The 21,059-nt window shown below is 54.6% G+C and overlaps 8 non-coding genes across 8 annotated transcripts; all 8 read right to left on the bottom strand.

Annotated features, from left to right (window-relative positions):
• Window positions 1-2,097: 2,097 nt before the first annotated feature.
• LOC138529299 (5S ribosomal RNA) lies at window positions 2,098-2,216 on the bottom strand. Its single transcript, XR_011284637.1, has one exon. It is a non-coding gene; the product is annotated as a 5S ribosomal RNA (ribosomal RNA).
• A 2,469-nt stretch (window positions 2,217-4,685) lies between these two features.
• On the bottom strand, window positions 4,686-4,804 carry LOC138529310 (5S ribosomal RNA). Its single transcript, XR_011284648.1, has one exon. It is a non-coding gene; the product is annotated as a 5S ribosomal RNA (ribosomal RNA).
• Window positions 4,805-7,273: 2,469 nt separating this feature from the next.
• On the bottom strand, window positions 7,274-7,392 carry LOC138529092 (5S ribosomal RNA). Its single transcript, XR_011284443.1, has one exon. It is a non-coding gene; the product is annotated as a 5S ribosomal RNA (ribosomal RNA).
• A 2,469-nt stretch (window positions 7,393-9,861) lies between these two features.
• On the bottom strand, window positions 9,862-9,980 carry LOC138529322 (5S ribosomal RNA). The gene has a single exon (XR_011284659.1). It is a non-coding gene; the product is annotated as a 5S ribosomal RNA (ribosomal RNA).
• Window positions 9,981-12,454: 2,474 nt separating this feature from the next.
• LOC138529334 (5S ribosomal RNA) lies at window positions 12,455-12,573 on the bottom strand. Its single transcript, XR_011284671.1, has one exon. It is a non-coding gene; the product is annotated as a 5S ribosomal RNA (ribosomal RNA).
• Window positions 12,574-15,042: 2,469 nt separating this feature from the next.
• Window positions 15,043-15,161, bottom strand: LOC138529345 (5S ribosomal RNA). The gene has a single exon (XR_011284682.1). It is a non-coding gene; the product is annotated as a 5S ribosomal RNA (ribosomal RNA).
• A 2,469-nt stretch (window positions 15,162-17,630) lies between these two features.
• LOC138529356 (5S ribosomal RNA) lies at window positions 17,631-17,749 on the bottom strand. The gene has a single exon (XR_011284693.1). It is a non-coding gene; the product is annotated as a 5S ribosomal RNA (ribosomal RNA).
• A 2,474-nt stretch (window positions 17,750-20,223) lies between these two features.
• LOC138529367 (5S ribosomal RNA) lies at window positions 20,224-20,342 on the bottom strand. The gene has a single exon (XR_011284704.1). It is a non-coding gene; the product is annotated as a 5S ribosomal RNA (ribosomal RNA).
• Between the last annotated feature and the right edge of the window lie 717 nt (window positions 20,343-21,059).

The following is a 21,059-nucleotide window of genomic DNA, read 5'->3' on the forward strand; positions in this document are numbered from 1 at the left end:
TGTTGGTTGAGGCCTTACCTTCTCGGGCTGGCGGCCTACAAGTCCAGGAAAGAAGCAGGCCCAGTAACAGCAGCTGAGGCCCCCAGCCCAGCCCAGCCCAGGCAGGCATCAGCTTAAGGCTGACTCTCTACCCCACTGCTGCCCCAAATTGGTTTGGCAAAAGTTTGCAAAGAAGATGCCTGTAAATTTAACTCACGCCACACTAGCACTCACCCAGGCGTCGGTTCCTTACAAAAATAGAAAGCACCTCTAAAAAAGAAGAAATAAACACACACACAATTTTCCTGCTGGGGTCTCCTCGACTCTTTGAAAGGCAGAGGGCGATGTTGGTTGAGGCCCTTACCTTCTCCGGCTGGTGGCCTACAAGTCCAGGAAAGAAGCATGCCCAGTAACAGCAGCTGAGGCCCCCAGACCAGCCCAGCCCAGCCCAGGCAGCCATCAGCTGAAGGCTGACTCTCTACCCCAGTGCTGGTCCAAGTTGGTTTGGCAAAATTTTGCAAAGAAGATGCCTGTAAATGTAACTCACGCCACACTAGCACTCACCCAGGCGTCGGTTCCTTACAAAAATAGAAAGCACCTCTAAAAAAAGAAGAAATAAACACACACACAATTTTCCTGCTGCGGTCTCCTCGACTCTTTGGAAGGCAGAGGGCGATGTTGGTTGAAGCCCTTACCTTCTCTGGCTGGCGGCCTACAAGACCAGGAAAGAAGCAGGCCCAGTAACAGCAGCTGAGGCCCCCAGCCCAGCCACGCCTAGGCAGGCATCAGCTTAAGGCTGACTCTCTACCCCACTGCTGCCCCAAATTGGTTTGGCAAAAGTTTGCAAAGAAGATGCCTGTAAATTTAACTCACGCCACACTAGCACTCACCCAGGCGTCGGTTCCTTACAAAAATAGAAAGCACCTCTAAAAAAGAAGAAATAAACACACACACAATTTTCCTGCTGCGGTCTCCTCGACTCTTTGGAAGGCAGAGGGCGATGTTGGTTGAAGCCCTTACCTTCTCTGGCTGGCGGCCTACAAGACCAGGAAAGAAGCAGGCCCAGTAACAGCAGCTGAGGCCCCCAGCCCAGCCACGCCTAGGCAGGCATCAGCGGAAGGCTGACTCTCTACCCCAGTGCTGCTCCAAGTTGGTTTGGCAAAAGTTTGCAAAGAAGCTGCCCGTAAATTCACCTCAAGCCACACTAGCACTCACCCAGGCGTCAGTTCCTTACAAAAATAGAAAGAATCTCTAAAAAAGAAGAAATAAACACACACACAATTTTCCTGCTTCTATCCCCTCGACTCCTTGGAAGGCGGAGGGCAACCTTCGCCGCTGGTGGCCTTCACATGCAGGAAAGAAGCACACCCAGGAACAGCAGCTGAGGCTCCCAGCCCAGGCAGGCTTCAGCTGAAGGCCGACTTGGGAAGCACTGAGGCCAGACCCTGGGCTCCTGGGTCCCTCGGTTGAAGGCTCGAGGCCAGACCCCTTGGCTCCTGTGTCCCTTGGCTGAAGGCTCGACCAGTGCTCGACCAGGCTCGATCAGGCGAGATATTAGGTAGCATGGGGCCCAGCTGGGACTTCTAGGAAGCTTAGGGTGACGGCCGCTTCTGCCCCATCATCCAGAGGCCTGGCTATGGAGAGGCATGATGTGGCCTCCCTCCCTTCCTGCCTCTTGTAGGCACTTCTCCCCCGTGAGCACTTCCCGCTCCAAGTGTCCCCTTGTCTCCCAGGGTGCACTCTTCCTCTAGAGCCCACATATGCAGATGAGGCCCATCCACTTGCCTCCCCTAGCTGTAGGGGGCCTTGCGCGTCCACTGGAGAGAAAACGGGGAGACGCTGGAGGTGCTTTGCCAGGGACACGAGTGGCCCTTTCTGGCTGCATCCACCCACCCGAGGCGGCGAGCTGCTGCCCTGGCTTCAGTCTCCTGCTGCTCCAAGTTAGTTTGGCGACAACGTGTCCGCCTCTGACGGGGCTCTGCATTGGAGCGAGGGCTGCTGTCTGCCCCTGTGCCTTTTTCACGCGCCGTGTTTGTTAAAATTAAAAGCGGAATGGAGGAAAAATGTAGTTCAAGACGGGGAAGACGAACGCCGCCTATCGGGCACAGAGTAGCAAAATGCCTACAGCACCTGGTATTCCCAGGCGGTCTCCCATCCAAGTACTAACCAGGCCCGACCCTGCTTAGCTTCCGAGATCGGACGAGATCGGGCGCATTCAGGGTGGTATGGCCGTAGGCGAAGAGTGCGCCGATTCCGAGCCTCTTGTGCTGTGTCGGCTCCTCCGACGTCCACTGCCCTCTTGCAAGGCTGAACGCTGTCCTCTGCAGTGTGCTTCTGCCCTTCTTTTTGCCTCAAGCTCAGGAGCCACAGCTGCCAGCTTGGAAAAGCAACGAGCGGCTCCATGCACCCACTTTTGAAATACCCACTTGCCTACTCATGTTTGCAAAGAAAGTGTCTGTAAATTCAGGCCAAGCCACACTTGCACTCACTCACCCAAGCATCCGTTCCTTACAAAACTTTAAAAAAAAACTCGGAAAGAAAGATGGAAATAAACACACACACAATTTTCCTGCTGGGGTCTCCTCGACTCTTTGGAAGGCAGAGGGCGATGTTGGTTGAGGCCTTACCTTCTCGGGCTGGCGGCCTACAAGTCCAGGAAAGAAGCAGGCCCAGTAACAGCAGCTGAGGCCCCCAGCCCAGCCCAGCCCAGGCAGGCATCAGCTTAAGGCTGACTCTCTACCCCACTGCTGCCCCAAATTGGTTTGGCAAAAGTTTGCAAAGAAGATGCCTGTAAATTTAACTCACGCCACACTAGCACTCACCCAGGCGTCGGTTCCTTACAAAAATAGAAAGCACCTCTAAAAAAGAAGAAATAAACACACACACAATTTTCCTGCTGGGGTCTCCTCGACTCTTTGAAAGGCAGAGGGCGATGTTGGTTGAGGCCCTTACCTTCTCCGGCTGGTGGCCTACAAGTCCAGGAAAGAAGCATGCCCAGTAACAGCAGCTGAGGCCCCCAGACCAGCCCAGCCCAGCCCAGGCAGCCATCAGCTGAAGGCTGACTCTCTACCCCAGTGCTGGTCCAAGTTGGTTTGGCAAAATTTTGCAAGGAAGATGCCTGTAAATGTAACTCACGCCACACTAGCACTCGCCCAGGCGTCGGTTCCTTAAAAAAATAGAAAGCACCTCTAAAAAAAGAAGAAATAAACACACACACAATTTTCCTGCTGCGGTCTCCTCGACTCTTTGGAAGGCAGAGGGCGATGTTGGTTGAAGCCCTTACCTTCTCTGGCTGGCGGCCTACAAGACCAGGAAAGAAGCAGGCCCAGTAACAGCAGCTGAGGCCCCCAGCCCAGCCACGCCTAGGCAGGCATCAGCTTAAGGCTGACTCTCTACCCCACTGCTGCCCCAAATTGGTTTGGCAAAAGTTTGCAAAGAAGATGCCTGTAAATTTAACTCACGCCACACTAGCACTCACCCAGGCGTCGGTTCCTTACAAAAATAGAAAGCACCTCTAAAAAAGAAGAAATAAACACACACACAATTTTCCTGCTGCGGTCTCCTCGACTCTTTGGAAGGCAGAGGGCGATGTTGGTTGAAGCCCTTACCTTCTCTGGCTGGCGGCCTACAAGACCAGGAAAGAAGCAGGCCCAGTAACAGCAGCTGAGGCCCCCAGCCCAGCCACGCCTAGGCAGGCATCAGCGGAAGGCTGACTCTCTACCCCAGTGCTGCTCCAAGTTGGTTTGGCAAAAGTTTGCAAAGAAGCTGCCCGTAAATTCACCTCAAGCCACACTAGCACTCACCCAGGCGTCAGTTCCTTACAAAAATAGAAAGAATCTCTAAAAAAGAAGAAATAAACACACACACAATTTTCCTGCTTCTATCCCCTCGACTCCTTGGAAGGCGGAGGGCAACCTTCGCCGCTGGTGGCCTTCACATGCAGGAAAGAAGCACACCCAGGAACAGCAGCTGAGGCTCCCAGCCCAGGCAGGCTTCAGCTGAAGGCCGACTTGGGAAGCACTGAGGCCAGACCCTGGGCTCCTGGGTCCCTCGGTTGAAGGCTCGAGGCCAGACCCCTTGGCTCCTGTGTCCCTTGGCTGAAGGCTCGACCAGTGCTCGACCAGGCTCGATCAGGCGAGATATTAGGTAGCATGGGGCCCAGCTGGGACTTCTAGGAAGCTTAGGGTGACGGCCGCTTCTGCCCCATCATCCAGAGGCCTGGCTATGGAGAGGCATGATGTGGCCTCCCTCCCTTCCTGCCTCTTGTAGGCACTTCTCCCCCGTGAGCACTTCCCGCTCCAAGTGTCCCCTTGTCTCCCAGGGTGCACTCTTCCTCTAGAGCCCACATATGCAGATGAGGCCCATCCACTTGCCTCCCCTAGCTGTAGGGGGCCTTGCGCGTCCACTGGAGAGAAAACGGGGAGACGCTGGAGGTGCTTTGCCAGGGACACGAGTGGCCCTTTCTGGCTGCATCCACCCACCCGAGGCGGCGAGCTGCTGCCCTGGCTTCAGTCTCCTGCTGCTCCAAGTTAGTTTGGCGACAACGTGTCCGCCTCTGACGGGGCTCTGCATTGGAGCGAGGGCTGCTGTCTGCCCCTGTGCCTTTTTCACGCGCCGTGTTTGTTAAAATTAAAAGCGGAATGGAGGAAAAATGTAGTTCAAGACGGGGAAGACGAACGCCGCCTATCGGGCACAGAGTAGCAAAATGCCTACAGCACCTGGTATTCCCAGGCGGTCTCCCATCCAAGTACTAACCAGGCCCGACCCTGCTTAGCTTCCGAGATCGGACGAGATCGGGCGCATTCAGGGTGGTATGGCCGTAGGCGAAGAGTGCGCCGATTCCGAGCCTCTTGTGCTGTGTCGGCTCCTCCGACGTCCACTGCCCTCTTGCAAGGCTGAACGCTGTCCTCTGCAGTGTGCTTCTGCCCTTCTTTTTGCCTCAAGCTCAGGAGCCACAGCTGCCAGCTTGGAAAAGCAACGAGCGGCTCCATGCACCCACTTTTGAAATACCCACTTGCCTACTCATGTTTGCAAAGAAAGTGTCTGTAAATTCAGGCCAAGCCACACTTGCACTCACTCACCCAAGCATCCGTTCCTTACAAAACTTTAAAAAAAAACTCGGAAAGAAAGATGGAAATAAACACACACACAATTTTCCTGCTGGGGTCTCCTCGACTCTTTGGAAGGCAGAGGGCGATGTTGGTTGAGGCCTTACCTTCTCGGGCTGGCGGCCTACAAGTCCAGGAAAGAAGCAGGCCCAGTAACAGCAGCTGAGGCCCCCAGCCCAGCCCAGCCCAGGCAGGCATCAGCTTAAGGCTGACTCTCTACCCCACTGCTGCCCCAAATTGGTTTGGCAAAAGTTTGCAAAGAAGATGCCTGTAAATTTAACTCACGCCACACTAGCACTCACCCAGGCGTCGGTTCCTTACAAAAATAGAAAGCACCTCTAAAAAAGAAGAAATAAACACACACACAATTTTCCTGCTGGGGTCTCCTCGACTCTTTGAAAGGCAGAGGGCGATGTTGGTTGAGGCCCTTACCTTCTCCGGCTGGTGGCCTACAAGTCCAGGAAAGAAGCATGCCCAGTAACAGCAGCTGAGGCCCCCAGACCAGCCCAGCCCAGCCCAGGCAGCCATCAGCTGAAGGCTGACTCTCTACCCCAGTGCTGGTCCAAGTTGGTTTGGCAAAATTTTGCAAAGAAGATGCCTGTAAATGTAACTCACGCCACACTAGCACTCACCCAGGCGTCGGTTCCTTACAAAAATAGAAAGCACCTCTAAAAAAAGAAGAAATAAACACACACACAATTTTCCTGCTGCGGTCTCCTCGACTCTTTGGAAGGCAGAGGGCGATGTTGGTTGAAGCCCTTACCTTCTCTGGCTGGCGGCCTACAAGACCAGGAAAGAAGCAGGCCCAGTAACAGCAGCTGAGGCCCCCAGCCCAGCCACGCCTAGGCAGGCATCAGCTTAAGGCTGACTCTCTACCCCACTGCTGCCCCAAATTGGTTTGGCAAAAGTTTGCAAAGAAGATGCCTGTAAATTTAACTCACGCCACACTAGCACTCACCCAGGCGTCGGTTCCTTACAAAAATAGAAAGCACCTCTAAAAAAGAAGAAATAAACACACACACAATTTTCCTGCTGCGGTCTCCTCGACTCTTTGGAAGGCAGAGGGCGATGTTGGTTGAAGCCCTTACCTTCTCTGGCTGGCGGCCTACAAGACCAGGAAAGAAGCAGGCCCAGTAACAGCAGCTGAGGCCCCCAGCCCAGCCACGCCTAGGCAGGCATCAGCGGAAGGCTGACTCTCTACCCCAGTGCTGCTCCAAGTTGGTTTGGCAAAAGTTTGCAAAGAAGCTGCCCGTAAATTCACCTCAAGCCACACTAGCACTCACCCAGGCGTCAGTTCCTTACAAAAATAGAAAGAATCTCTAAAAAAGAAGAAATAAACACACACACAATTTTCCTGCTTCTATCCCCTCGACTCCTTGGAAGGCGGAGGGCAACCTTCGCCGCTGGTGGCCTTCACATGCAGGAAAGAAGCACACCCAGGAACAGCAGCTGAGGCTCCCAGCCCAGGCAGGCTTCAGCTGAAGGCCGACTTGGGAAGCACTGAGGCCAGACCCTGGGCTCCTGGGTCCCTCGGTTGAAGGCTCGAGGCCAGACCCCTTGGCTCCTGTGTCCCTTGGCTGAAGGCTCGACCAGTGCTCGACCAGGCTCGATCAGGCGAGATATTAGGTAGCATGGGGCCCAGCTGGGACTTCTAGGAAGCTTAGGGTGACGGCCGCTTCTGCCCCATCATCCAGAGGCCTGGCTATGGAGAGGCATGATGTGGCCTCCCTCCCTTCCTGCCTCTTGTAGGCACTTCTCCCCCGTGAGCACTTCCCGCTCCAAGTGTCCCCTTGTCTCCCAGGGTGCACTCTTCCTCTAGAGCCCACATATGCAGATGAGGCCCATCCACTTGCCTCCCCTAGCTGTAGGGGGCCTTGCGCGTCCACTGGAGAGAAAACGGGGAGACGCTGGAGGTGCTTTGCCAGGGACACGAGTGGCCCTTTCTGGCTGCATCCACCCACCCGAGGCGGCGAGCTGCTGCCCTGGCTTCAGTCTCCTGCTGCTCCAAGTTAGTTTGGCGACAACGTGTCCGCCTCTGACGGGGCTCTGCATTGGAGCGAGGGCTGCTGTCTGCCCCTGTGCCTTTTTCACGCGCCGTGTTTGTTAAAATTAAAAGCGGAATGGAGGAAAAATGTAGTTCAAGACGGGGAAGACGAACGCCGCCTATCGGGCACAGAGTAGCAAAATGCCTACAGCACCTGGTATTCCCAGGCGGTCTCCCATCCAAGTACTAACCAGGCCCGACCCTGTTTAGCTTCCGAGATCGGACGAGATCGGGCGCATTCAGGGTGGTATGGCCGTAGGCGAAGAGTGCGCCGATTCCGAGCCTCTTGTGCTGTGTCGGCTCCTCCGACGTCCACTGCCCTCTTGCAAGGCTGAACGCTGTCCTCTGCAGTGTGCTTCTGCCCTTCTTTTTGCCTCAAGCTCAGGAGCCACAGCTGCCAGCTTGGAAAAGCAACGAGCGGCTCCATGCACCCACTTTTGAAATACCCACTTGCCTACTCATGTTTGCAAAGAAAGTGTCTGTAAATTCAGGCCAAGCCACACTTGCACTCACTCACCCAAGCATCCGTTCCTTACAAAACTTTAAAAAAAAACTCGGAAAGAAAGATGGAAATAAACACACACACAATTTTCCTGCTGGGGTCTCCTCGACTCTTTGGAAGGCAGAGGGCGATGTTGGTTGAGGCCTTACCTTCTCGGGCTGGCGGCCTACAAGTCCAGGAAAGAAGCAGGCCCAGTAACAGCAGCTGAGGCCCCCAGCCCAGCCCAGCCCAGGCAGGCATCAGCTTAAGGCTGACTCTCTACCCCACTGCTGCCCCAAATTGGTTTGGCAAAAGTTTGCAAAGAAGATGCCTGTAAATTTAACTCACGCCACACTAGCACTCACCCAGGCGTCGGTTCCTTACAAAAATAGAAAGCACCTCTAAAAAAGAAGAAATAAACACACACACAATTTTCCTGCTGGGGTCTCCTCGACTCTTTGAAAGGCAGAGGGCGATGTTGGTTGAGGCCCTTACCTTCTCCGGCTGGTGGCCTACAAGTCCAGGAAAGAAGCATGCCCAGTAACAGCAGCTGAGGCCCCCAGACCAGCCCAGCCCAGCCCAGGCAGCCATCAGCTGAAGGCTGACTCTCTACCCCAGTGCTGGTCCAAGTTGGTTTGGCAAAATTTTGCAAAGAAGATGCCTGTAAATGTAACTCACGCCACACTAGCACTCACCCAGGCGTCGGTTCCTTACAAAAATAGAAAGCACCTCTAAAAAAAGAAGAAATAAACACACACACAATTTTCCTGCTGCGGTCTCCTCGACTCTTTGGAAGGCAGAGGGCGATGTTGGTTGAAGCCCTTACCTTCTCTGGCTGGCGGCCTACAAGACCAGGAAAGAAGCAGGCCCAGTAACAGCAGCTGAGGCCCCCAGCCCAGCCACGCCTAGGCAGGCATCAGCTTAAGGCTGACTCTCTACCCCACTGCTGCCCCAAATTGGTTTGGCAAAAGTTTGCAAAGAAGATGCCTGTAAATTTAACTCACGCCACACTAGCACTCACCCAGGCGTCGGTTCCTTACAAAAATAGAAAGCACCTCTAAAAAAGAAGAAATAAACACACACACAATTTTCCTGCTGCGGTCTCCTCGACTCTTTGGAAGGCAGAGGGCGATGTTGGTTGAAGCCCTTACCTTCTCTGGCTGGCGGCCTACAAGACCAGGAAAGAAGCAGGCCCAGTAACAGCAGCTGAGGCCCCCAGCCCAGCCACGCCTAGGCAGGCATCAGCGGAAGGCTGACTCTCTACCCCAGTGCTGCTCCAAGTTGGTTTGGCAAAAGTTTGCAAAGAAGCTGCCCGTAAATTCACCTCAAGCCACACTAGCACTCACCCAGGCGTCAGTTCCTTACAAAAATAGAAAGAATCTCTAAAAAAGAAGAAATAAACACACACACAATTTTCCTGCTTCTATCCCCTCGACTCCTTGGAAGGCGGAGGGCAACCTTCGCCGCTGGTGGCCTTCACATGCAGGAAAGAAGCACACCCAGGAACAGCAGCTGAGGCTCCCAGCCCAGGCAGGCTTCAGCTGAAGGCCGACTTGGGAAGCACTGAGGCCAGACCCTGGGCTCCTGGGTCCCTCGGTTGAAGGCTCGAGGCCAGACCCCTTGGCTCCTGTGTCCCTTGGCTGAAGGCTCGACCAGTGCTCGACCAGGCTCGATCAGGCGAGATATTAGGTAGCATGGGGCCCAGCTGGGACTTCTAGGAAGCTTAGGGTGACGGCCGCTTCTGCCCCATCATCCAGAGGCCTGGCTATGGAGAGGCATGATGTGGCCTCCCTCCCTTCCTGCCTCTTGTAGGCACTTCTCCCCCGTGAGCACTTCCCGCTCCAAGTGTCCCCTTGTCTCCCAGGGTGCACTCTTCCTCTAGAGCCCACATATGCAGATGAGGCCCATCCACTTGCCTCCCCTAGCTGTAGGGGGCCTTGCGCGTCCACTGGAGAGAAAACGGGGAGACGCTGGAGGTGCTTTGCCAGGGACACGAGTGGCCCTTTCTGGCTGCATCCACCCACCCGAGGCGGCGAGCTGCTGCCCTGGCTTCAGTCTCCTGCTGCTCCAAGTTAGTTTGGCGACAACGTGTCCGCCTCTGACGGGGCTCTGCATTGGAGCGAGGGCTGCTGTCTGCCCCTGTGCCTTTTTCACGCGCCGTGTTTGTTAAAATTAAAAGCGGAATGGAGGAAAAATGTAGTTCAAGACGGGGAAGACGAACGCCGCCTATCGGGCACAGAGTAGCAAAATGCCTACAGCACCTGGTATTCCCAGGCGGTCTCCCATCCAAGTACTAACCAGGCCCGACCCTGCTTAGCTTCCGAGATCGGACGAGATCGGGCGCATTCAGGGTGGTATGGCCGTAGGCGAAGAGTGCGCCGATTCCGAGCCTCTTGTGCTGTGTCGGCTCCTCCGACGTCCACTGCCCTCTTGCAAGGCTGAACGCTGTCCTCTGCAGTGTGCTTCTGCCCTTCTTTTTGCCTCAAGCTCAGGAGCCACAGCTGCCAGCTTGGAAAAGCAACGAGCGGCTCCATGCACCCACTTTTGAAATACCCACTTGCCTACTCATGTTTGCAAAGAAAGTGTCTGTAAATTCAGGCCAAGCCACACTTGCACTCACTCACCCAAGCATCCGTTCCTTACAAAACTTTAAAAAAAAACTCGGAAAGAAAGATGGAAATAAACACACACACAATTTTCCTGCTGGGGTCTCCTCGACTCTTTGGAAGGCAGAGGGCGATGTTGGTTGAGGCCTTACCTTCTCGGGCTGGCGGCCTACAAGTCCAGGAAAGAAGCAGGCCCAGTAACAGCAGCTGAGGCCCCCAGCCCAGCCCAGCCCAGGCAGGCATCAGCTTAAGGCTGACTCTCTACCCCACTGCTGCCCCAAATTGGTTTGGCAAAAGTTTGCAAAGAAGATGCCTGTAAATTTAACTCACGCCACACTAGCACTCACCCAGGCGTCGGTTCCTTACAAAAATAGAAAGCACCTCTAAAAAAGAAGAAATAAACACACACACAATTTTCCTGCTGGGGTCTCCTCGACTCTTTGAAAGGCAGAGGGCGATGTTGGTTGAGGCCCTTACCTTCTCCGGCTGGTGGCCTACAAGTCCAGGAAAGAAGCATGCCCAGTAACAGCAGCTGAGGCCCCCAGACCAGCCCAGCCCAGCCCAGCCCAGGCAGCCATCAGCTGAAGGCTGACTCTCTACCCCAGTGCTGGTCCAAGTTGGTTTGGCAAAATTTTGCAAAGAAGATGCCTGTAAATGTAACTCACGCCACACTAGCACTCACCCAGGCGTCGGTTCCTTACAAAAATAGAAAGCACCTCTAAAAAAAGAAGAAATAAACACACACACAATTTTCCTGCTGCGGTCTCCTCGACTCTTTGGAAGGCAGAGGGCGATGTTGGTTGAAGCCCTTACCTTCTCTGGCTGGCGGCCTACAAGACCAGGAAAGAAGCAGGCCCAGTAACAGCAGCTGAGGCCCCCAGCCCAGCCACGCCTAGGCAGGCATCAGCTTAAGGCTGACTCTCTACCCCACTGCTGCCCCAAATTGGTTTGGCAAAAGTTTGCAAAGAAGATGCCTGTAAATTTAACTCACGCCACACTAGCACTCACCCAGGCGTCGGTTCCTTACAAAAATAGAAAGCACCTCTAAAAAAGAAGAAATAAACACACACACAATTTTCCTGCTGCGGTCTCCTCGACTCTTTGGAAGGCAGAGGGCGATGTTGGTTGAAGCCCTTACCTTCTCTGGCTGGCGGCCTACAAGACCAGGAAAGAAGCAGGCCCAGTAACAGCAGCTGAGGCCCCCAGCCCAGCCACGCCTAGGCAGGCATCAGCGGAAGGCTGACTCTCTACCCCAGTGCTGCTCCAAGTTGGTTTGGCAAAAGTTTGCAAAGAAGCTGCCCGTAAATTCACCTCAAGCCACACTAGCACTCACCCAGGCGTCAGTTCCTTACAAAAATAGAAAGAATCTCTAAAAAAGAAGAAATAAACACACACACAATTTTCCTGCTTCTATCCCCTCGACTCCTTGGAAGGCGGAGGGCAACCTTCGCCGCTGGTGGCCTTCACATGCAGGAAAGAAGCACACCCAGGAACAGCAGCTGAGGCTCCCAGCCCAGGCAGGCTTCAGCTGAAGGCCGACTTGGGAAGCACTGAGGCCAGACCCTGGGCTCCTGGGTCCCTCGGTTGAAGGCTCGAGGCCAGACCCCTTGGCTCCTGTGTCCCTTGGCTGAAGGCTCGACCAGTGCTCGACCAGGCTCGATCAGGCGAGATATTAGGTAGCATGGGGCCCAGCTGGGACTTCTAGGAAGCTTAGGGTGACGGCCGCTTCTGCCCCATCATCCAGAGGCCTGGCTATGGAGAGGCATGATGTGGCCTCCCTCCCTTCCTGCCTCTTGTAGGCACTTCTCCCCCGTGAGCACTTCCCGCTCCAAGTGTCCCCTTGTCTCCCAGGGTGCACTCTTCCTCTAGAGCCCACATATGCAGATGAGGCCCATCCACTTGCCTCCCCTAGCTGTAGGGGGCCTTGCGCGTCCACTGGAGAGAAAACGGGGAGACGCTGGAGGTGCTTTGCCAGGGACACGAGTGGCCCTTTCTGGCTGCATCCACCCACCCGAGGCGGCGAGCTGCTGCCCTGGCTTCAGTCTCCTGCTGCTCCAAGTTAGTTTGGCGACAACGTGTCCGCCTCTGACGGGGCTCTGCATTGGAGCGAGGGCTGCTGTCTGCCCCTGTGCCTTTTTCACGCGCCGTGTTTGTTAAAATTAAAAGCGGAATGGAGGAAAAATGTAGTTCAAGACGGGGAAGACGAACGCCGCCTATCGGGCACAGAGTAGCAAAATGCCTACAGCACCTGGTATTCCCAGGCGGTCTCCCATCCAAGTACTAACCAGGCCCGACCCTGCTTAGCTTCCGAGATCGGACGAGATCGGGCGCATTCAGGGTGGTATGGCCGTAGGCGAAGAGTGCGCCGATTCCGAGCCTCTTGTGCTGTGTCGGCTCCTCCGACGTCCACTGCCCTCTTGCAAGGCTGAACGCTGTCCTCTGCAGTGTGCTTCTGCCCTTCTTTTTGCCTCAAGCTCAGGAGCCACAGCTGCCAGCTTGGAAAAGCAACGAGCGGCTCCATGCACCCACTTTTGAAATACCCACTTGCCTACTCATGTTTGCAAAGAAAGTGTCTGTAAATTCAGGCCAAGCCACACTTGCACTCACTCACCCAAGCATCCGTTCCTTACAAAACTTTAAAAAAAAACTCGGAAAGAAAGATGGAAATAAACACACACACAATTTTCCTGCTGGGGTCTCCTCGACTCTTTGGAAGGCAGAGGGCGATGTTGGTTGAGGCCTTACCTTCTCGGGCTGGCGGCCTACAAGTCCAGGAAAGAAGCAGGCCCAGTAACAGCAGCTGAGGCCCCCAGCCCAGCCCAGCCCAGGCAGGCATCAGCTTAAGGCTGACTCTCTACCCCACTGCTGCCCCAAATTGGTTTGGCAAAAGTTTGCAAAGAAGATGCCTGTAAATTTAACTCACGCCACACTAGCACTCACCCAGGCGTCGGTTCCTTACAAAAATAGAAAGCACCTCTAAAAAAGAAGAAATAAACACACACACAATTTTCCTGCTGGGGTCTCCTCGACTCTTTGAAAGGCAGAGGGCGATGTTGGTTGAGGCCCTTACCTTCTCCGGCTGGTGGCCTACAAGTCCAGGAAAGAAGCATGCCCAGTAACAGCAGCTGAGGCCCCCAGACCAGCCCAGCCCAGCCCAGGCAGCCATCAGCTGAAGGCTGACTCTCTACCCCAGTGCTGGTCCAAGTTGGTTTGGCAAAATTTTGCAAAGAAGATGCCTGTAAATGTAACTCACGCCACACTAGCACTCACCCAGGCGTCGGTTCCTTACAAAAATAGAAAGCACCTCTAAAAAAAGAAGAAATAAACACACACACAATTTTCCTGCTGCGGTCTCCTCGACTCTTTGGAAGGCAGAGGGCGATGTTGGTTGAAGCCCTTACCTTCTCTGGCTGGCGGCCTACAAGACCAGGAAAGAAGCAGGCCCAGTAACAGCAGCTGAGGCCCCCAGCCCAGCCACGCCTAGGCAGGCATCAGCTTAAGGCTGACTCTCTACCCCACTGCTGCCCCAAATTGGTTTGGCAAAAGTTTGCAAAGAAGATGCCTGTAAATTTAACTCACGCCACACTAGCACTCACCCAGGCGTCGGTTCCTTACAAAAATAGAAAGCACCTCTAAAAAAGAAGAAATAAACACACACACAATTTTCCTGCTGCGGTCTCCTCGACTCTTTGGAAGGCAGAGGGCGATGTTGGTTGAAGCCCTTACCTTCTCTGGCTGGCGGCCTACAAGACCAGGAAAGAAGCAGGCCCAGTAACAGCAGCTGAGGCCCCCAGCCCAGCCACGCCTAGGCAGGCATCAGCGGAAGGCTGACTCTCTACCCCAGTGCTGCTCCAAGTTGGTTTGGCAAAAGTTTGCAAAGAAGCTGCCCGTAAATTCACCTCAAGCCACACTAGCACTCACCCAGGCGTCAGTTCCTTACAAAAATAGAAAGAATCTCTAAAAAAGAAGAAATAAACACACACACAATTTTCCTGCTTCTATCCCCTCGACTCCTTGGAAGGCGGAGGGCAACCTTCGCCGCTGGTGGCCTTCACATGCAGGAAAGAAGCACACCCAGGAACAGCAGCTGAGGCTCCCAGCCCAGGCAGGCTTCAGCTGAAGGCCGACTTGGGAAGCACTGAGGCCAGACCCTGGGCTCCTGGGTCCCTCGGTTGAAGGCTCGAGGCCAGACCCCTTGGCTCCTGTGTCCCTTGGCTGAAGGCTCGACCAGTGCTCGACCAGGCTCGATCAGGCGAGATATTAGGTAGCATGGGGCCCAGCTGGGACTTCTAGGAAGCTTAGGGTGACGGCCGCTTCTGCCCCATCATCCAGAGGCCTGGCTATGGAGAGGCATGATGTGGCCTCCCTCCCTTCCTGCCTCTTGTAGGCACTTCTCCCCCGTGAGCACTTCCCGCTCCAAGTGTCCCCTTGTCTCCCAGGGTGCACTCTTCCTCTAGAGCCCACATATGCAGATGAGGCCCATCCACTTGCCTCCCCTAGCTGTAGGGGGCCTTGCGCGTCCACTGGAGAGAAAACGGGGAGACGCTGGAGGTGCTTTGCCAGGGACACGAGTGGCCCTTTCTGGCTGCATCCACCCACCCGAGGCGGCGAGCTGCTGCCCTGGCTTCAGTCTCCTGCTGCTCCAAGTTAGTTTGGCGACAACGTGTCCGCCTCTGACGGGGCTCTGCATTGGAGCGAGGGCTGCTGTCTGCCCCTGTGCCTTTTTCACGCGCCGTGTTTGTTAAAATTAAAAGCGGAATGGAGGAAAAATGTAGTTCAAGACGGGGAAGACGAACGCCGCCTATCGGGCACAGAGTAGCAAAATGCCTACAGCACCTGGTATTCCCAGGCGGTCTCCCATCCAAGTACTAACCAGGCCCGACCCTGCTTAGCTTCCGAGATCGGACGAGATCGGGCGCATTCAGGGTGGTATGGCCGTAGGCGAAGAGTGCGCCGATTCCGAGCCTCTTGTGCTGTGTCGGCTCCTCCGACGTCCACTGCCCTCTTGCAAGGCTGAACGCTGTCCTCTGCAGTGTGCTTCTGCCCTTCTTTTTGCCTCAAGCTCAGGAGCCACAGCTGCCAGCTTGGAAAAGCAACGAGCGGCTCCATGCACCCACTTTTGAAATACCCACTTGCCTACTCATGTTTGCAAAGAAAGTGTCTGTAAATTCAGGCCAAGCCACACTTGCACTCACTCACCCAAGCATCCGTTCCTTACAAAACTTTAAAAAAAAACTCGGAAAGAAAGATGGAAATAAACACACACACAATTTTCCTGCTGGGGTCTCCTCGACTCTTTGGAAGGCAGAGGGCGATGTTGGTTGAGGCCTTACCTTCTCGGGCTGGCGGCCTACAAGTCCAGGAAAGAAGCAGGCCCAGTAACAGCAGCTGAGGCCCCCAGCCCAGCCCAGCCCAGGCAGGCATCAGCTTAAGGCTGACTCTCTACCCCACTGCTGCCCCAAATTGGTTTGGCAAAAGTTTGCAAAGAAGATGCCTGTAAATTTAACTCACGCCACACTAGCACTCACCCAGGCGTCGGTTCCTTACAAAAATAGAAAGCACCTCTAAAAAAGAAGAAATAAACACACACACAATTTTCCTGCTGGGGTCTCCTCGACTCTTTGAAAGGCAGAGGGCGATGTTGGTTGAGGCCCTTACCTTCTCCGGCTGGTGGCCTACAAGTCCAGGAAAGAAGCATGCCCAGTAACAGCAGCTGAGGCCCCCAGACCAGCCCAGCCCAGCCCAGGCAGCCATCAGCTGAAGGCTGACTCTCTACCCCAGTGCTGGTCCAAGTTGGTTTGGCAAAATTTTGCAAAGAAGATGCCTGTAAATGTAACTCACGCCACACTAGCACTCACCCAGGCGTCGGTTCCTTACAAAAATAGAAAGCACCTCTAAAAAAAGAAGAAATAAACACACACACAATTTTCCTGCTGCGGTCTCCTCGACTCTTTGGAAGGCAGAGGGCGATGTTGGTTGAAGCCCTTACCTTCTCTGGCTGGCGGCCTACAAGACCAGGAAAGAAGCAGGCCCAGTAACAGCAGCTGAGGCCCCCAGCCCAGCCACGCCTAGGCAGGCATCAGCTTAAGGCTGACTCTCTACCCCACTGCTGCCCCAAATTGGTTTGGCAAAAGTTTGCAAAGAAGATGCCTGTAAATTTAACTCACGCCACACTAGCACTCACCCAGGCGTCGGTTCCTTACAAAAATAGAAAGCACCTCTAAAAAAGAAGAAATAAACACACACACAATTTTCCTGCTGCGGTCTCCTCGACTCTTTGGAAGGCAGAGGGCGATGTTGGTTGAAGCCCTTACCTTCTCTGGCTGGCGGCCTACAAGACCAGGAAAGAAGCAGGCCCAGTAACAGCAGCTGAGGCCCCCAGCCCAGCCACGCCTAGGCAGGCATCAGCGGAAGGCTGACTCTCTACCCCAGTGCTGCTCCAAGTTGGTTTGGCAAAAGTTTGCAAAGAAGCTGCCCGTAAATTCACCTCAAGCCACACTAGCACTCACCCAGGCGTCAGTTCCTTACAAAAATAGAAAGAATCTCTAAAAAAGAAGAAATAAACACACACACAATTTTCCTGCTTCTATCCCCTCGACTCCTTGGAAGGCGGAGGGCAACCTTCGCCGCTGGTGGCCTTCACATGCAGGAAAGAAGCACACCCAGGAACAGCAGCTGAGGCTCCCAGCCCAGGCAGGCTTCAGCTGAAGGCCGACTTGGGAAGCACTGAGGCCAGACCCTGGGCTCCTGGGTCCCTCGGTTGAAGGCTCGAGGCCAGACCCCTTGGCTCCTGTGTCCCTTGGCTGAAGGCTCGACCAGTGCTCGACCAGGCTCGATCAGGCGAGATATTAGGTAGCATGGGGCCCAGCTGGGACTTCTAGGAAGCTTAGGGTGACGGCCGCTTCTGCCCCATCATCCAGAGGCCTGGCTATGGAGAGGCATGATGTGGCCTCCCTCCCTTCCTGCCTCTTGTAGGCACTTCTCCCCCGTGAGCACTTCCCGCTCCAAGTGTCCCCTTGTCTCCCAGGGTGCACTCTTCCTCTAGAGCCCACATATGCAGATGAGGCCCATCCACTTGCCTCCCCTAGCTGTAGGGGGCCTTGCGCGTCCACTGGAGAGAAAACGGGGAGACGCTGGAGGTGCTTTGCCAGGGACACGAGTGGCCCTTTCTGGCTGCATCCACCCACCCGAGGCGGCGAGCTGCTGCCCTGGCTTCAGTCTCCTGCTGCTCCAAGTTAGTTTGGCGACAACGTGTCCGCCTCTGACGGGGCTCTGCATTGGAGCGAGGGCTGCTGTCTGCCCCTGTGCCTTTTTCACGCGCCGTGTTTGTTAAAATTAAAAGCGGAATGGAGGAAAAATGTAGTTCAAGACGGGGAAGACGAACGCCGCCTATCGGGCACAGAGTAGCAAAATGCCTACAGCACCTGGTATTCCCAGGCGGTCTCCCATCCAAGTACTAACCAGGCCCGACCCTGCTTAGCTTCCGAGATCGGACGAGATCGGGCGCATTCAGGGTGGTATGGCCGTAGGCGAAGAGTGCGCCGATTCCGAGCCTCTTGTGCTGTGTCGGCTCCTCCGACGTCCACTGCCCTCTTGCAAGGCTGAACGCTGTCCTCTGCAGTGTGCTTCTGCCCTTCTTTTTGCCTCAAGCTCAGGAGCCACAGCTGCCAGCTTGGAAAAGCAACGAGCGGCTCCATGCACCCACTTTTGAAATACCCACTTGCCTACTCATGTTTGCAAAGAAAGTGTCTGTAAATTCAGGCCAAGCCACACTTGCACTCACTCACCCAAGCATCCGTTCCTTACAAAACTTTTAAAAAAAACTCGGAAAGAAAGATGGAAATAAACACACACACAATTTTCCTGCTGGGGTCTCCTCGACTCTTTGGAAGGCAGAGGGCGATGTTGGTTGAGGCCTTACCTTCTCGGGCTGGCGGCCTACAAGTCCAGGAAAGAAGCAGGCCCAGTAACAGCAGCTGAGGCCCCCAGCCCAGCCCAGCCCAGGCAGGCATCAGCTTAAGGCTGACTCTCTACCCCACTGCTGCCCCAAATTGGTTTGGCAAAAGTTTGCAAAGAAGATGCCTGTAAATTTAACTCACGCCACACTAGCACTCACCCAGGCGTCGGTTCCTTACAAAAATAGAAAGCACCTCTAAAAAAGAAGAAATAAACACACACACAATTTTCCTGCTGGGGTCTCCTCGACTCTTTGAAAGGCAGAGGGCGATGTTGGTTGAGGCCCTTACCTTCTCCGGCTGGTGGCCTACAAGTCCAGGAAAGAAGCATGCCCAGTAACAGCAGCTGAGGCCCCCAGACCAGCCCAGCCCAGCCCAGCCCAGGCAGCCATCAGCTGAAGGCTGACTCTCTACCCCAGTGCTGGTCCAAGTTGGTTTGGCAAAATTTTGCAAAGAAGATGCCTGTAAATGTAACTCACGCCACACTAGCACTCACCCAGGCGTCGGTTCCTTACAAAAATAGAAAGCACCTCTAAAAAAAGAAGAAATAAACACACACACAATTTTCCTGCTGCGGTCTCCTCGACTCTTTGGAAGGCAGAGGGCGATGTTGGTTGAAGCCCTTACCTTCTCTGGCTGGCGGCCTACAAGACCAGGAAAGAAGCAGGCCCAGTAACAGCAGCTGAGGCCCCCAGCCCAGCCACGCCTAGGCAGGCATCAGCTTAAGGCTGACTCTCTACCCCACTGCTGCCCCAAATTGGTTTGGCAAAAGTTTGCAAAGAAGATGCCTGTAAATTTAACTCACGCCACACTAGCACTCACCCAGGCGTCGGTTCCTTACAAAAATAGAAAGCACCTCTAAAAAAGAAGAAATAAACACACACACAATTTTCCTGCTGCGGTCTCCTCGACTCTTTGGAAGGCAGAGGGCGATGTTGGTTGAAGCCCTTACCTTCTCTGGCTGGCGGCCTACAAGACCAGGAAAGAAGCAGGCCCAGTAACAGCAGCTGAGGCCCCCAGCCCAGCCACGCCTAGGCAGGCATCAGCGGAAGGCTGACTCTCTACCCCAGTGCTGCTCCAAGTTGGTTTGGCAAAAGTTTGCAAAGAAGCTGCCCGTAAATTCACCTCAAGCCACACTAGCACTCACCCAGGCGTCAGTTCCTTACAAAAATAGAAAGAATCTCTAAAAAAGAAGAAATAAACACACACACAATTTTCCTGCTTCTATCCCCTCGACTCCTTGGAAGGCGGAGGGCAACCTTCGCCGCTGGTGGCCTTCACATGCAGGAAAGAAGCACACCCAGGAACAGCAGCTGAGGCTCCCAGCCCAGGCAGGCTTCAGCTGAAGGCCGACTTGGGAAGCACTGAGGCCAGACCCTGGGCTCCTGGGTCCCTCGGTTGAAGGCTCGAGGCCAGACCCCTTGGCTCCTGTGTCCCTTGGCTGAAGGCTCGACCAGTGCTCGACCAGGCTCGATCAGGCGAGATATTAGGTAGCATGGGGCCCAGCTGGGACTTCTAGGAAGCTTAGGGTGACGGCCGCTTCTGCCCCATCATCCAGAGGCCTGGCTATGGAGAGGCATGATGTGGCCTCCCTCCCTTCCTGCCTCTTGTAGGCACTTCTCCCCCGTGAGCACTTCCCGCTCCAAGTGTCCCCTTGTCTCCCAGGGTGCACTCTTCCTCTAGAGCCCACATATGCAGATGAGGCCCATCCACTTGCCTCCCCTAGCTGTAGGGGGCCTTGCGCGTCCACTGGAGAGAAAACGGGGAGACGCTGGAGGTGCTTTGCCAGGGACACGAGTGGCCCTTTCTGGCTGCATCCACCCACCCGAGGCGGCGAGCTGCTGCCCTGGCTTCAGTCTCCTGCTGCTCCAAGTTAGTTTGGCGACAACGTGTCCGCCTCTGACGGGGCTCTGCATTGGAGCGAGGGCTGCTGTCTGCCCCTGTGCCTTTTTCACGCGCCGTGTTTGTTAAAATTAAAAGCGGAATGGAGGAAAAATGTAGTTCAAGACGGGGAAGACGAACGCCGCCTATCGGGCACAGAGTAGCAAAATGCCTACAGCACCTGGTATTCCCAGGCGGTCTCCCATCCAAGTACTAACCAGGCCCGACCCTGCTTAGCTTCCGAGATCGGACGAGATCGGGCGCATTCAGGGTGGTATGGCCGTAGGCGAAGAGTGCGCCGATTCCGAGCCTCTTGTGCTGTGTCGGCTCCTCCGACGTCCACTGCCCTCTTGCAAGGCTGAACGCTGTCCTCTGCAGTGTGCTTCTGCCCTTCTTTTTGCCTCAAGCTCAGGAGCCACAGCTGCCAGCTTGGAAAAGCAACGAGCGGCTCCATGCACCCACTTTTGAAATACCCACTTGCCTACTCATGTTTGCAAAGAAAGTGTCTGTAAATTCAGGCCAAGCCACACTTGCACTCACTCACCCAAGCATCCGTTCCTTACAAAACTTTAAAAAAAAACTCGGAAAGAAAGATGGAAATAAACACACACACAATTTTCCTGCTGGGGTCTCCTCGACTCTTTGGAAGGCAGAGGGCGATGTTGGTTGAGGCCTTACCTTCTCGGGCTGGCGGCCTACAAGTCCAGGAAAGAAGCAGGCCCAGTAACAGCAGCTGAGGCCCCCAGCCCAGCCCAGCCCAGGCAGGCATCAGCTTAAGGCTGACTCTCTACCCCACTGCTGCCCCAAATTGGTTTGGCAAAAGTTTGCAAAGAAGATGCCTGTAAATTTAACTCACGCCACACTAGCACTCACCCAGGCGTCGGTTCCTTACAAAAATAGAAAGCACCTCTAAAAAAGAAGAAATAAACACACACACAATTTTCCTGCTGGGGTCTCCTCGACTCTTTGAAAGGCAGAGGGCGATGTTGGTTGAGGCCCTTACCT

This window comes from Ambystoma mexicanum, chromosome 7q (genome assembly GCF_040938575.1).
Source record: "Ambystoma mexicanum isolate Mex_15411 chromosome 7q, UKY_AmexF1_1, whole genome shotgun sequence".
Taxonomy (NCBI): Eukaryota; Metazoa; Chordata; class Amphibia; order Caudata; family Ambystomatidae; genus Ambystoma; species Ambystoma mexicanum.